Consider the following 10,552-nt stretch of genomic DNA (forward strand, 5'->3'; position numbering starts at 1 on the left):
ACAATCCACAATCTGCATTCTATAAAATCTTTGAACTTTTTAATTAACCCCCCTGAGACTCAAACTACCCAAGACAGAAAAGGACCTGAACTGGACATCGTAGGAGACATTTCACCACTGATGGCACATAAATGCAGGAAGCACTATTTTTCACAACAATAAGTCGGAAGGTAATGTAAAACAACAGGATTTCTGCTGGTTCCTGCAGGAATAGTATGAATGACTAAAATGTGGTTTTAAAAACGTGGTTATGGTCTTAAACGAAGGCACTTCGGCGCTCAATCCTTCTCGCGTCTGAAAAACAGTGCTACCGTCCACTCGTCGATTTTCAATATTTTGCTGAGAAGCAGCAGTTATAAACCACGTTCAGGCCTGCAAACAGGTGCACAGATAGTCAGAAACCCTAACGAACACATTACTTTTTGTCAGTTTCACAAAGTCCCTCAAGGCCGGTCCTTCTGGGCTCTGCAGGCAGGTTTCTGACATAGCATGCAGGCCCATCATGCTGAACAAGTAAGTGTTATAGTCACTGAATCAACAAGAAAGAAACAGAATTTTTTGCTGTAATGATTTTAACAGAAACAAACTGAAGAAGTATCATGCGAAAGAGCCCTTCCAAACACGTGTTGACTATGCAGTGTACTCAGGGCTCAGTGCACTGGTGATATCAGTGCCATCAGCAATTAAATTAATCGGCCAACTTAAGGAAACTTGATGCCAACGGTCAGAAATCACAATTACTGCTAGAGGCACGACTTGTATGAGTTTATAATCCCCAAAGCACTGCAGGTCCGCCAGAACCTGAAGTGCGCAGGGCTCAGTGAGGAAGCACTGGGACAGAGACACAACTTCACTTGTGAATCAGCACAGCCCCCTGTGCAGAGCTAGGAGCCACCTGTGAGTGTAAAGGGCAGCCACTAAGTGATGCCCAATTCTAGCCAGTACACGGCAGTCAGACACAAGGGAGTGCACCAGGCAAGAGGTATCTGCACTTGATCAGGACCACAGAGAGCTTGACAAGGCCATTCCACTGTCTATCAGCAGGAATAGAAACGCTTTAGACGCTGCTGAGCGAAGAGTGCTGGGTAAGGTCCAAGGTCAGAGGTGAACGCTGAGGTCCGTGTTGAAAGCTTTTAATTTCTCACCCACCTGCGCCCAAATGCAGTTTCTGTCCAGACTAAGAAGTGTGCCAGAGACGATCGAGCCGCAGCAGCGCAGTTCTGTATTTGACTGCCTTGCTCTTCTCAGCCTCCAGCTGGGGCAGTGCTCCCCCATCCAACCCATCCCAGCATGCATGACAGCCTGATGCCCCACCCAGGGCCCATCTCCATGCCCTAATCCCACTCGTCATGACCTCAGGCTACACAGATGCAACACAGTGGGCTGGATTTCTGCAGCTGGCCAGGACCTCTGGAAGCCCGTGGTCCCATGCCGCTCCTGGACAGGGCCAGCGAGACCCTGCTCCAGTGCTGCCCCCTGCACACCTGCACCAGGACGCCGAGGGTAGGCGGGGCAAAGCAGAGGCTGCCTTGAGGAGCCCCGCCCACTGACCCGCCCCCTGTGGAGCCACCCACCAATCACACGCCTGGAGCAGCCCAGGAGGAGGCACCAGCTTCTTAACACACTGATCGCTCCTGTCATCTCAAACTCCTGTCAGCATCTCCTTGTGAGTGTCACACTGGTGTCACAGATCAAGTGGCCCGGTGAACTGTCCCCTGAGGCTGTGTATTCAACACAGAAGGACAGAGGACAGAAAGCATCCCAAATCTACACCAAACCGGGGGAATTCATGTTTATTTACATTGGACACGGCACTGGATCTGAGCACTTCAGTACTGGTGCTACTCTGAATATTTCAGTCAGCGTGACACAAACATGTTTTTGTGTCCACTGACATAACCTTGTAAAGATAGTTTTAAGGCATTTAGAGGCCTTAAAGGGGAACGGCTATTTTCATTCTTCGGTGTTAGAAAGAATCTGTGTTGATGAGCGCATTTCAAGGTGCAATGAAATTAAAATGTACACAGTAACTTGTAAAACAATTTCAACAGGCCGACCATCAATTATAGTGGGCTAAGGGGGGAAAGCTCCTGCAGCAGGCATACGAATAAAGACCCGGTTAATCCGCACTCCTGGGAAATAAAGTAGGACTGCACGTCGACATGGGTCATGAACAACAGCAAAGGCACAGTAGCAACTGGCGCCGGGCGGAACCGGGCTCTCGATAAACAAACTCTCAGCCCGCACACCCGGAGAGAAGCAGGAGGCTGCCGGGCTTCGCGTCTGCTCTCTGTGGGAGGCACGGGGATGTAGGGAGAAACCGCTTGTTTCCACAAACGCCCTTCCGCAAAGCTGGATAAGACACCCCTCCTCCTGACGCCAGAAGCACCACGGGCTCAAGCTGATGCATTCAGCAAACGCAAACAAGAGGCGAGCGAAGAGGGGGCCCTTTTTATCTCCAGTAATGCAACCAGAATGGAAGAAAAAAAAACAACAAGATGTTTTTTTGGGGGGGGGGGCTGAAAACTGCCCATCTGTGACCAATTTGACATTGACCTCGCCGCTGGTCCAGTACGGCTGCAGTCCACACGCACAGGTAAAACCTGACCTACTGACCCCCATTCCCTGCTGGCTAGTTACTGCCCCCTTCTGTGCGAAGAGACTGACCTCCGCAGGAGCTCAAACCGGCCCCGGGATCAGGATGAGGTCAGGACGCACGACACCAGGGGGGCACGGCTCCCATCCGACGACAGGCCGGGCGAAACGCTCCCCCCTCCCGCCAGAGCAATGCAGACGCCGGGCAGGAAGGGCACACGGCCGGGAGAGGGGGAAAGCAGGCGCTGTGGCACACAAGCCGCACACACCCACCCCAGACCAGCGCACTCGGGTTCGAGCCCAGCCACAGGTGGCACAGTCGCACAACCCCCGACTGACACCCGGCACGCCGGGAGGAGAAATAAATACACGGACAGGCGAGGGTCACAGGTACACAGCCGGCCGCCCCCCGTGTTATAAAAAGGTGTTCGCCTGAGGGGAGGGGGAGGGAGCGGTGGTCGTGCGTGCGCAGCGGTTCAGAGCTGCCAGGCGCCCCGTCCTGACAGCACTCAGCCCCGGCTCCCGGCTGGTCGGGCTTCGGGGGCGCAGCGGGGTGCAGCGTTAAAGGGGGTACGGAAAAGGAGAATCGGGGGGAAGGACAACACCACCACAACAACCAAACAAAATAGGGTTGTTCAAAACCCACCCGGCTCGTCTCCGCGCCGGGCCGCCGCCGGAGCCGCGCCGCGCAGCCAGCCCCCTCGCTCGGCAGCACGAATGTGGGTCACCAGGCCCCGGCGCCCCCCGCTGCCCGAGCAGCCCCGGCGCCCCCCCCCACCACCTGCCCTCCCGCCCCGCAGCGGCCCGCGTCCCCCCGTCCCGGAACGGCCGCCTTACCCGCTTGCGCTCCGCGGCTCCGCGGCTCTCCGGCTCTCCCCTCCTGCTTGTTGTTTTGGTTCAGATGGCCGCGCCGGGCTGAGCCGGAGTCACACAAACAGCAGGCCTGCCTGGGGCTCCGCGGAGCGCATGCGCGCCGGCGCCGGGAGCGCGCAGCGCGGGCGTGCGCTGGGAGGCGGGGGGGGGGGGGTTCGGTGGACGCGCCCGCCCCTCTCGAAGCGCGTGCACGGGCAATCCCTTCATGCGGGCGCGTACGGAGTTCCCCCGGCTGGGGGGTTTCTGGGTTTGTCGCTGTGTCGCCTTCTGATACAGTAAAAGACAAGAATGTGGGATTCATACGCACCACAGCGGTACACCCCCCTGACACAAGACACCCACAAAGCAAGTTATTGGATGAGTGCAATGCCGTAGTTACTAAAAATATTCAAATCAACTACGATGCTCATTGATCCTACGATTGCACGGTCTAAATGTTCATATCTGTATCTGACGATACTCAGATCTACAGTCTCTGCTCTGTTTAATTGCACCTCTGACATTAATAAACATGGATGACTCACACTTTCCTTCATCTGACCTGCGAAAAGACTGAAGTCTGGCTACATAAAGCCAGAGCTGAAACCCTATCTGTGGATGGTACTGTACTTGAGTTTCAATCAAAACTGAAGAATGTGAGTGTGATATTTGATCCAGGCTTGACATCTGACCCACATGTGCAACATGTTGTCAAAATATCATTCGTTTACCTCAGAAATATCGCCAGGCTGCGTCCTGTGTTATCACTAACTGTTGATGACAAGCTGGGCAACAGCTCTGGTCTTGTTCTCGTCTTGACTGCGGTAACATTCTCCTCGCTGGGGTGTCTAAATCCACACCGAACAAACTCCAGTATGTCCAGAATTCGGCAGCCAGAATCCTGCCCAGGTCTAGTGCAAGTGATCACATTACTCCTGTCCTGGAGTCCCTGCACTGGCTTCCTGTCAGGTTCTGTGTCGACATCAAAATCCTCATGCTCACCTACAGTACAAGGCTCCACATGGCTCGGCACCTCAGTACCTGTCTGAGCTCTTATTATCATCCTACTCCCCACCTCACTGCCTTCACTCCTCTAATTCTGCTCTCCTGTCTGTCCCCCAAGCCCGTCTACACTCTAGGGGTAACAGGGTCCTCTCCTGCTGCGCCCCACAACTCAGAAAGTCCACCCCCAAGGATCTCAGAGAGTCACGTGCCCTGAGCTCTTTCACATCTGGACTGAAAAGTGTTTTGAGGCTTTTATTTAACATCCACTGTCTCCTCTCATGGTCTTTTGTTGTTGTTCTGTAAAGCACTTTGATAAGCCACGTCGTTTAAAGGCACTATATAAAAATAAAGTTTATTATTATGTTGTTGTTGTTGTTGTTGTTGTTAGCTTACAATTCTTCCCTGATCTTAAATAAGATCTCTTTATTGGCCCTATACAATTTCTCATATTAGGAATTTGTTTTTTCACATACCCCAGCTTGCTCTCCATGAGACACACAGACAGGGAGAGAAGCTGGGGGTCAGAGCACAGGGTCAGCCATTTATACGGCACCCCTGGAGCAGTTGGGGTTAAGGGCCTTGCTCAGGGGCCCAACAGAGTAGGATTCCTCTGCCAGCCGCGGGATACGAACTGGCAACCTTCCAGCCACAGGGCGCAGATCCTTAGCCACAGAGCCGCCACTTAAACCCTGCTAACGACCTTCCTGTAGTGTGAAATGCAATGTGTAGAACCTGTTGTTTTGATATTCGGGTGTTAAAGACAGCCTGAGCACTACACGTGCCCCCCCCCCCCCCCTCCTTTAAAAGGAGAACAGCGCTTCTCGGGCCGCGGCCCCGCCCCCGAGCGCGTGTCACGGCCCGGCCTCCCCGCGCCGCTCGCCGGGCTGGCGTGACGCCAATCAGGTCAGACGCGCCGCGCAACCGAACTTGACTGTGCGGGCGGGGGGCGGGGCCAGACCGTCCAGTAGCCGCACGGTCTGGAAGTGTTTGGTCACTGCTGCTATAAGTGAAATACTGAAGGGCCGCCCGGATCTCTCTGGGCTGCACGACCGCGGAGCGGCGGGTTGGACAGCTGTGCTGCGCTTTGAGCCTTCCTCCCCGGACGAGCCTGAAACACTTTCTCTGATTTCCATTCCGGTGAATTAGAAATGTGCCACGGTGTGAAATAAAAATTGCTTTCTGTTGTGTCCCTAGGGGGCTGTTAACCCTTGCTAAATTACGTGAAGAAATGTTCACTCACTCTTATCATCATCATCATCATATAATCGTCATTTCTCCGCATTTTGGCTCGATGACCAAGATTTGGAAAGCACGTGAATTATCTCCGTCTCCTCGGAGTTCACCAACAAAAACATGTTTGAGGGATTCAGAACCACGAATCACTTCGCGTTCGTTTCCACTCTTTGTTCTGTTTTAAAACTTCTTTAACAGTGGGACCTGAACCACAAGCGTCTGGGTGGGGCTTCATTAAGCTGCTGTACACCTTTTACTTCATATTCTGTGCCAGTAAAGGCGAACTTTGATTTTCATGAACCCCCCCCCCCCCCCGTCCCAGTTTAGGTACCCTGAAGGTTCAGACATAATATTTTAATTTCCTTTCTCTCTCAGATGAGATTGTGCAGCTGCCTCTGAAAAACAGCTTTGACTCGCAAGGAAGGAGTCTTCCTTCATTTCATGCAAACCTTTTTTAAAGTAAAACGATATAATCAGAAATGTCGAAATCGTATTTGAAAGTTATTTCCTTCAGTCGGGGTTTGGTATGTTTTTTACATGTTCATAGCTACCGCCCACGTGCTAAGGAACAGACACCTGTTGGAGCTGTAATAAGATTCTCATGCCTTACTTTGCATACATATCATACTAGCATGAGGAGTAGGTGGATTTAATAATTACATTACTGTGGCCAAAGAACTGATTTGTTTCTTTGTGAAGGTTTGTGAAGAAACAAGTACATCACCGTGTATCTCTAGAGTCTAATTAATGTCAATATTTCGAATTCAATGATATTATTAATATTTAATTTCAATATTAATTTCATTAATACTTCAAATAAAATGTTATAATAATACATTTCTCTAGGGGCAACAATGCTCAAGGAGTGGATGCTTTGCAAGTGTTTGGTTTACTCGGTGAGGGAGTTTGGCCCAGTCAGCCCGGCGAGAGCACGAGGAGACTGGAACCCCAGTCAGACTGAGGGAGCCCAGGGTGGGGGTGGGGCAGAGGAGGGGCGCCGGGGCTCAGCACAGGCGGCTGGTTGGGCGGTGATGGCGACTAGGCGCGGCTGTGCTGTCATCCCTCCTGCACCTGGCTCCCGAACTGCAGGAGGGCTTGGCTCTGGAGAGCAGAGGAGTCGTGCAGCCTCGTCTCCAGCTGCTGCCTTCGTGTTCGGCCCGCAGGGGGGTTTATGAACCCCGGGCGATGTCATCACAGTCCTGCGATCAGCAGCCGACTCAGTGCCAGGTTACGCTGGGCACACGTGGCCTCCATCACACAGCATGAGATCCCCCCTGCAACCAGCTCACGGTTCACAGTCTTCAAAGCCTCCCCACGGTCACTCCGCCTTCCACTGTCTCTGATACATCTCGCTTCGAGTGACGAAGCACCAGGCCCGTCCCTCAGTCGTCTGCAATTCACACTCATCAGAGTCTGCAGAGACCTGGTCACCACCTGGTCTCGAGGTAAACCAGACACAAGTAGGCAGTGTGAAGTGTTTTAATAGCCGATCCATCACATTTACCGGTCAAATCTAATGGACTCATTGACAAGCGTTCCTCATCATCAACCTCAATCGTTCCGTCCTGCACTGCCATAAAACTAAATATCCGTGCAGCTAAATGGCTGCTTTTCGTGCTACAAAATACAGATCCATCAGGGTGTACTGCAAGCTTGAAAAAACATGACTACTATTTCAGCAATATTTCATATTTCAGTAGAAGATCACAGAACAATTGTTACCTTCTTTCTGCATGAAGCAAGAAAGCTCTGAATAAAAAGATCAGACACGAGGAATGTCTGAGGCATGCATGTACGGACTGCAGTATGTGCCGCGCTCCACATACGAGAGAAAGAGAACCATATTCTAGACACCTGGTGATAATGGCCAAACACATTGGGATCATTCAGTAACAAAAGAGAAAAAAAAATAGAATGGAATATTTCATAATATAATCACACAGGAAATAACATTAGGGAATCATATAATTAATATACTAATTATGTAAATTATACACACGATAATCACAGAAAAATCACACAGGCATCACTCAGGATTCACACAGGGCGTTGCACTGGGAATCGCACAGAAATCACAAGGGAATCACAGGAAATCACAGGAATTGCACTGAGAATCACACAGGAATCACACAGGGAATCACAGGAATCACACAGGGATTCACTCAGGGAATCATAGGAATCACTCAGGGAATCACACAAGGAATCACACAGGGAATCATAGGAATCACATAGGAATCACATAGGAATCACTCAGAGAATCACAGGAATCACACAGGGATTCACTCAGGGAATCACAGGAATCACACAGGGATTCAATCAGGGAATCATAGGAATCACTCAGGGAATCACACAAGGAATCACACAGGGAATCATAGGAATCACATAGGAATCACACAGGAATCACTCAGAGAATCACAGGAATCACACAGGGATTCACTCAGGGAATCACAGGAATCACACAGGGATTCAATCAGGGAATCATAGGAATCACACAGGGATTCAATCAGGGAATCATAGGAATCACTCAGGGAATCACACAAGGAATCACACAGGGAATCATAGGAATCACATAGGAATCACACAGGAATCACTCAGAGAATCACAGGAATCACACAGGGATTCACTCAGGGAATCACAGGACTCACACAAGGAATCACACGGAATCACTCAGGGACTCACAGGACTCACACAAGGAATCACACGGAATCACTCAGGGAATCACAGGACTCACACAAGGAATCACACGGAATCACTCAGGAATCATGCAGGAATCACAGAGGGAAACAGCCCCAGTAACCTGGAGCAGTATTAAAATACTGTATACTGCCTGCTGTTACACAGCCTTAATAGATGTTGTTGACACTAAACCTTCAAAAGCTTTTCCCTGGCATCGTATGTCACAGATTAATGATAAAGCACATGTCTGTCGAGCTACAAGCCTTTTCAAAGCAGCCTTTCTTTAGGAAAGTGCAGTTTTAATTTTTTAACCCTGTAATGATGAGAGAACCAGTCATTTTCCAGCAAGACCACTTTACCCTTGCCATTGGACAGAGATACATGATATCATCATTGCTGTGTACCGTATATATACAGTAAATGTATATATTTGGGAATGGATATGATGCCAGTGAGCAAATTAGGGCTGAAGGTTCAGAACTTAACAGAAAATAAATCAATGTGTACTGTTATCAATGCTGATCTGGAATTTAAAAAGCCATCAATAAATTAACAAACACAAAAGATCGTTCAGAGATCCCCTCAGTTTTCAGCCTTCAAGGAGATGAATTTAAACTTCACGGGGTGGGGAAAATCCATCTGGCACAACAGCGGTTAAGCAATTCAAAGAAGCTACACCAGAGCATTATGGGATGTGACCTACCTTTAATTCCACTGAGACTGCTGCAGCTAAGCCAGGCTGTTTTGCATGCTAAGCACAATGATAGCGAATTCTTTTTCTCTCCCAGTGTTTCTCTCAGCTTTATTTTCGGGGATCCCTCACAGATCTGCTCACTGTTCAAAGAGTCAGTGAGCGGAGGATGAAGCTGCGCAGCTTCTGTGCTGGCCACCATGGGAAGAGAAAGTTTCCAAGAGCCCAGTGTCCTCGCCTGAGACGAAATACATCTCTGGAAGCTCTAGCTAAGTTAAGGTTCCGAATGCCCATAAAAATTGATTAGCAACGAAACATCAGAAATAGGCTCAACAGGTTGAACAGATAATTAACAGCAGAGTAATTAATTAAAGGAAACATTGGAAGGCTAAATATGTGAATATTTATTTCGTTATGGTGCTCGTACTTTATTACTTAGGAAATGGTGATTTAGATTAGTTTGATATTTATAACTATGATGTTAATTAGCCTCTTTAACAGATAGCACATACCTGATTGATTCTTAATGTACAACTTGGCAATAAATCCTACCTTCTCTCGAAGCGTTGCTACCTTCTTTGTATCTGAGCAAGAACAATGCAGCCTTTTATTCTGTTTCTGTGCTCTGTTAGGAGTTTCCCAGTCTCTGTCCCGAAGACACACAGTATGACACTTAAATAATTCGCATAAATTCCAGTTGTTACCCAGCTCTACATTTTAAGGACTGAAGTTTTAGTGCAACGGTGTACTTTCCCTACTTCTCCAGACTGCTGCAAGTTCAGCAGTTGGATTTTCTAGGCACAGCTGAAGAGGAAAGCACTGCGTTTTGTCTTTCTCGAGGAATGCTTTTAACTGGCAGTGCGTGGCTCTCGTCCTGAAAGAGTAATCTGTTGCACTTTTAAATATTAACAGAGCTGTCACATCACAAGATTTCATATGGAGTATTACAGAGAAAACTTTTTTTTCTGAAGATCACATGTGTTCAGTGTATCTAGGCAAAGGTTTATTGTCAGACAGTGGGAGAAGTAAAGTTCTGAGGACGAAACTTGTAGTAATTGTAATATTTTATGCATTTACATGCTTGAATCGTTCATATTAAAAGAAATGTCCCTACGAAATGAAGAGCATGGATTTTTAAAATTGATTAGTCAGATAAATATGTGTTCAGAAACACATAGGAAGGCGAAGAAAAAGTCAATTTAGGGGTCAAATTATATACAGTAGATGACTGTGATTTAAGAAAGATCGTTTATTCAGATTTTGTAATCGGCCGTCATTGCATGTCCCATTCACCCTGGAGCACACACAGAGCGGGTCTGCACACCAGTCCAAAACTGAGCCCAGGACCCCGGAGCTGTGAGATAGCAATCCAAGCAGCACACCACTGGGCCAGCAGGCCTGCTCTCCTGACAGAGCTCAATGTATTGCAAAAGGTGCCGTTTTTTAAATGAAAGCAAAGTCTGAACTTCCTAATTAATGACATGGGCCTGAGTTTATTTA

At 49.0% G+C, this 10,552-nt stretch overlaps 1 protein-coding gene across 3 annotated transcripts in view; it reads right to left on the reverse strand.

The window, feature by feature from the left end:
• The window catches only part of clocka (clock circadian regulator a), a 63,244-nt gene extending 59,697 nt beyond the window's left edge, over positions 1-3,547 (reverse strand). For all 3 annotated transcript variants that reach the window (XM_088918277.1, XM_088918185.1, XM_088918125.1), the window contains exon 1: positions 3,433-3,547. The gene's annotated coding sequence lies outside the window, so the exon portion shown is untranslated. The remainder of the gene's footprint in view (positions 1-3,432) is intronic.
• Positions 3,548-10,552: the final 7,005 nt, after the last annotated feature.

Source organism: Atractosteus spatula, chromosome 1 (genome assembly GCF_055471065.1).
Source record: "Atractosteus spatula isolate fAtrSpa1 chromosome 1, fAtrSpa1.hap1, whole genome shotgun sequence".
Taxonomy (NCBI): domain Eukaryota; kingdom Metazoa; phylum Chordata; class Actinopteri; order Semionotiformes; family Lepisosteidae; genus Atractosteus; species Atractosteus spatula.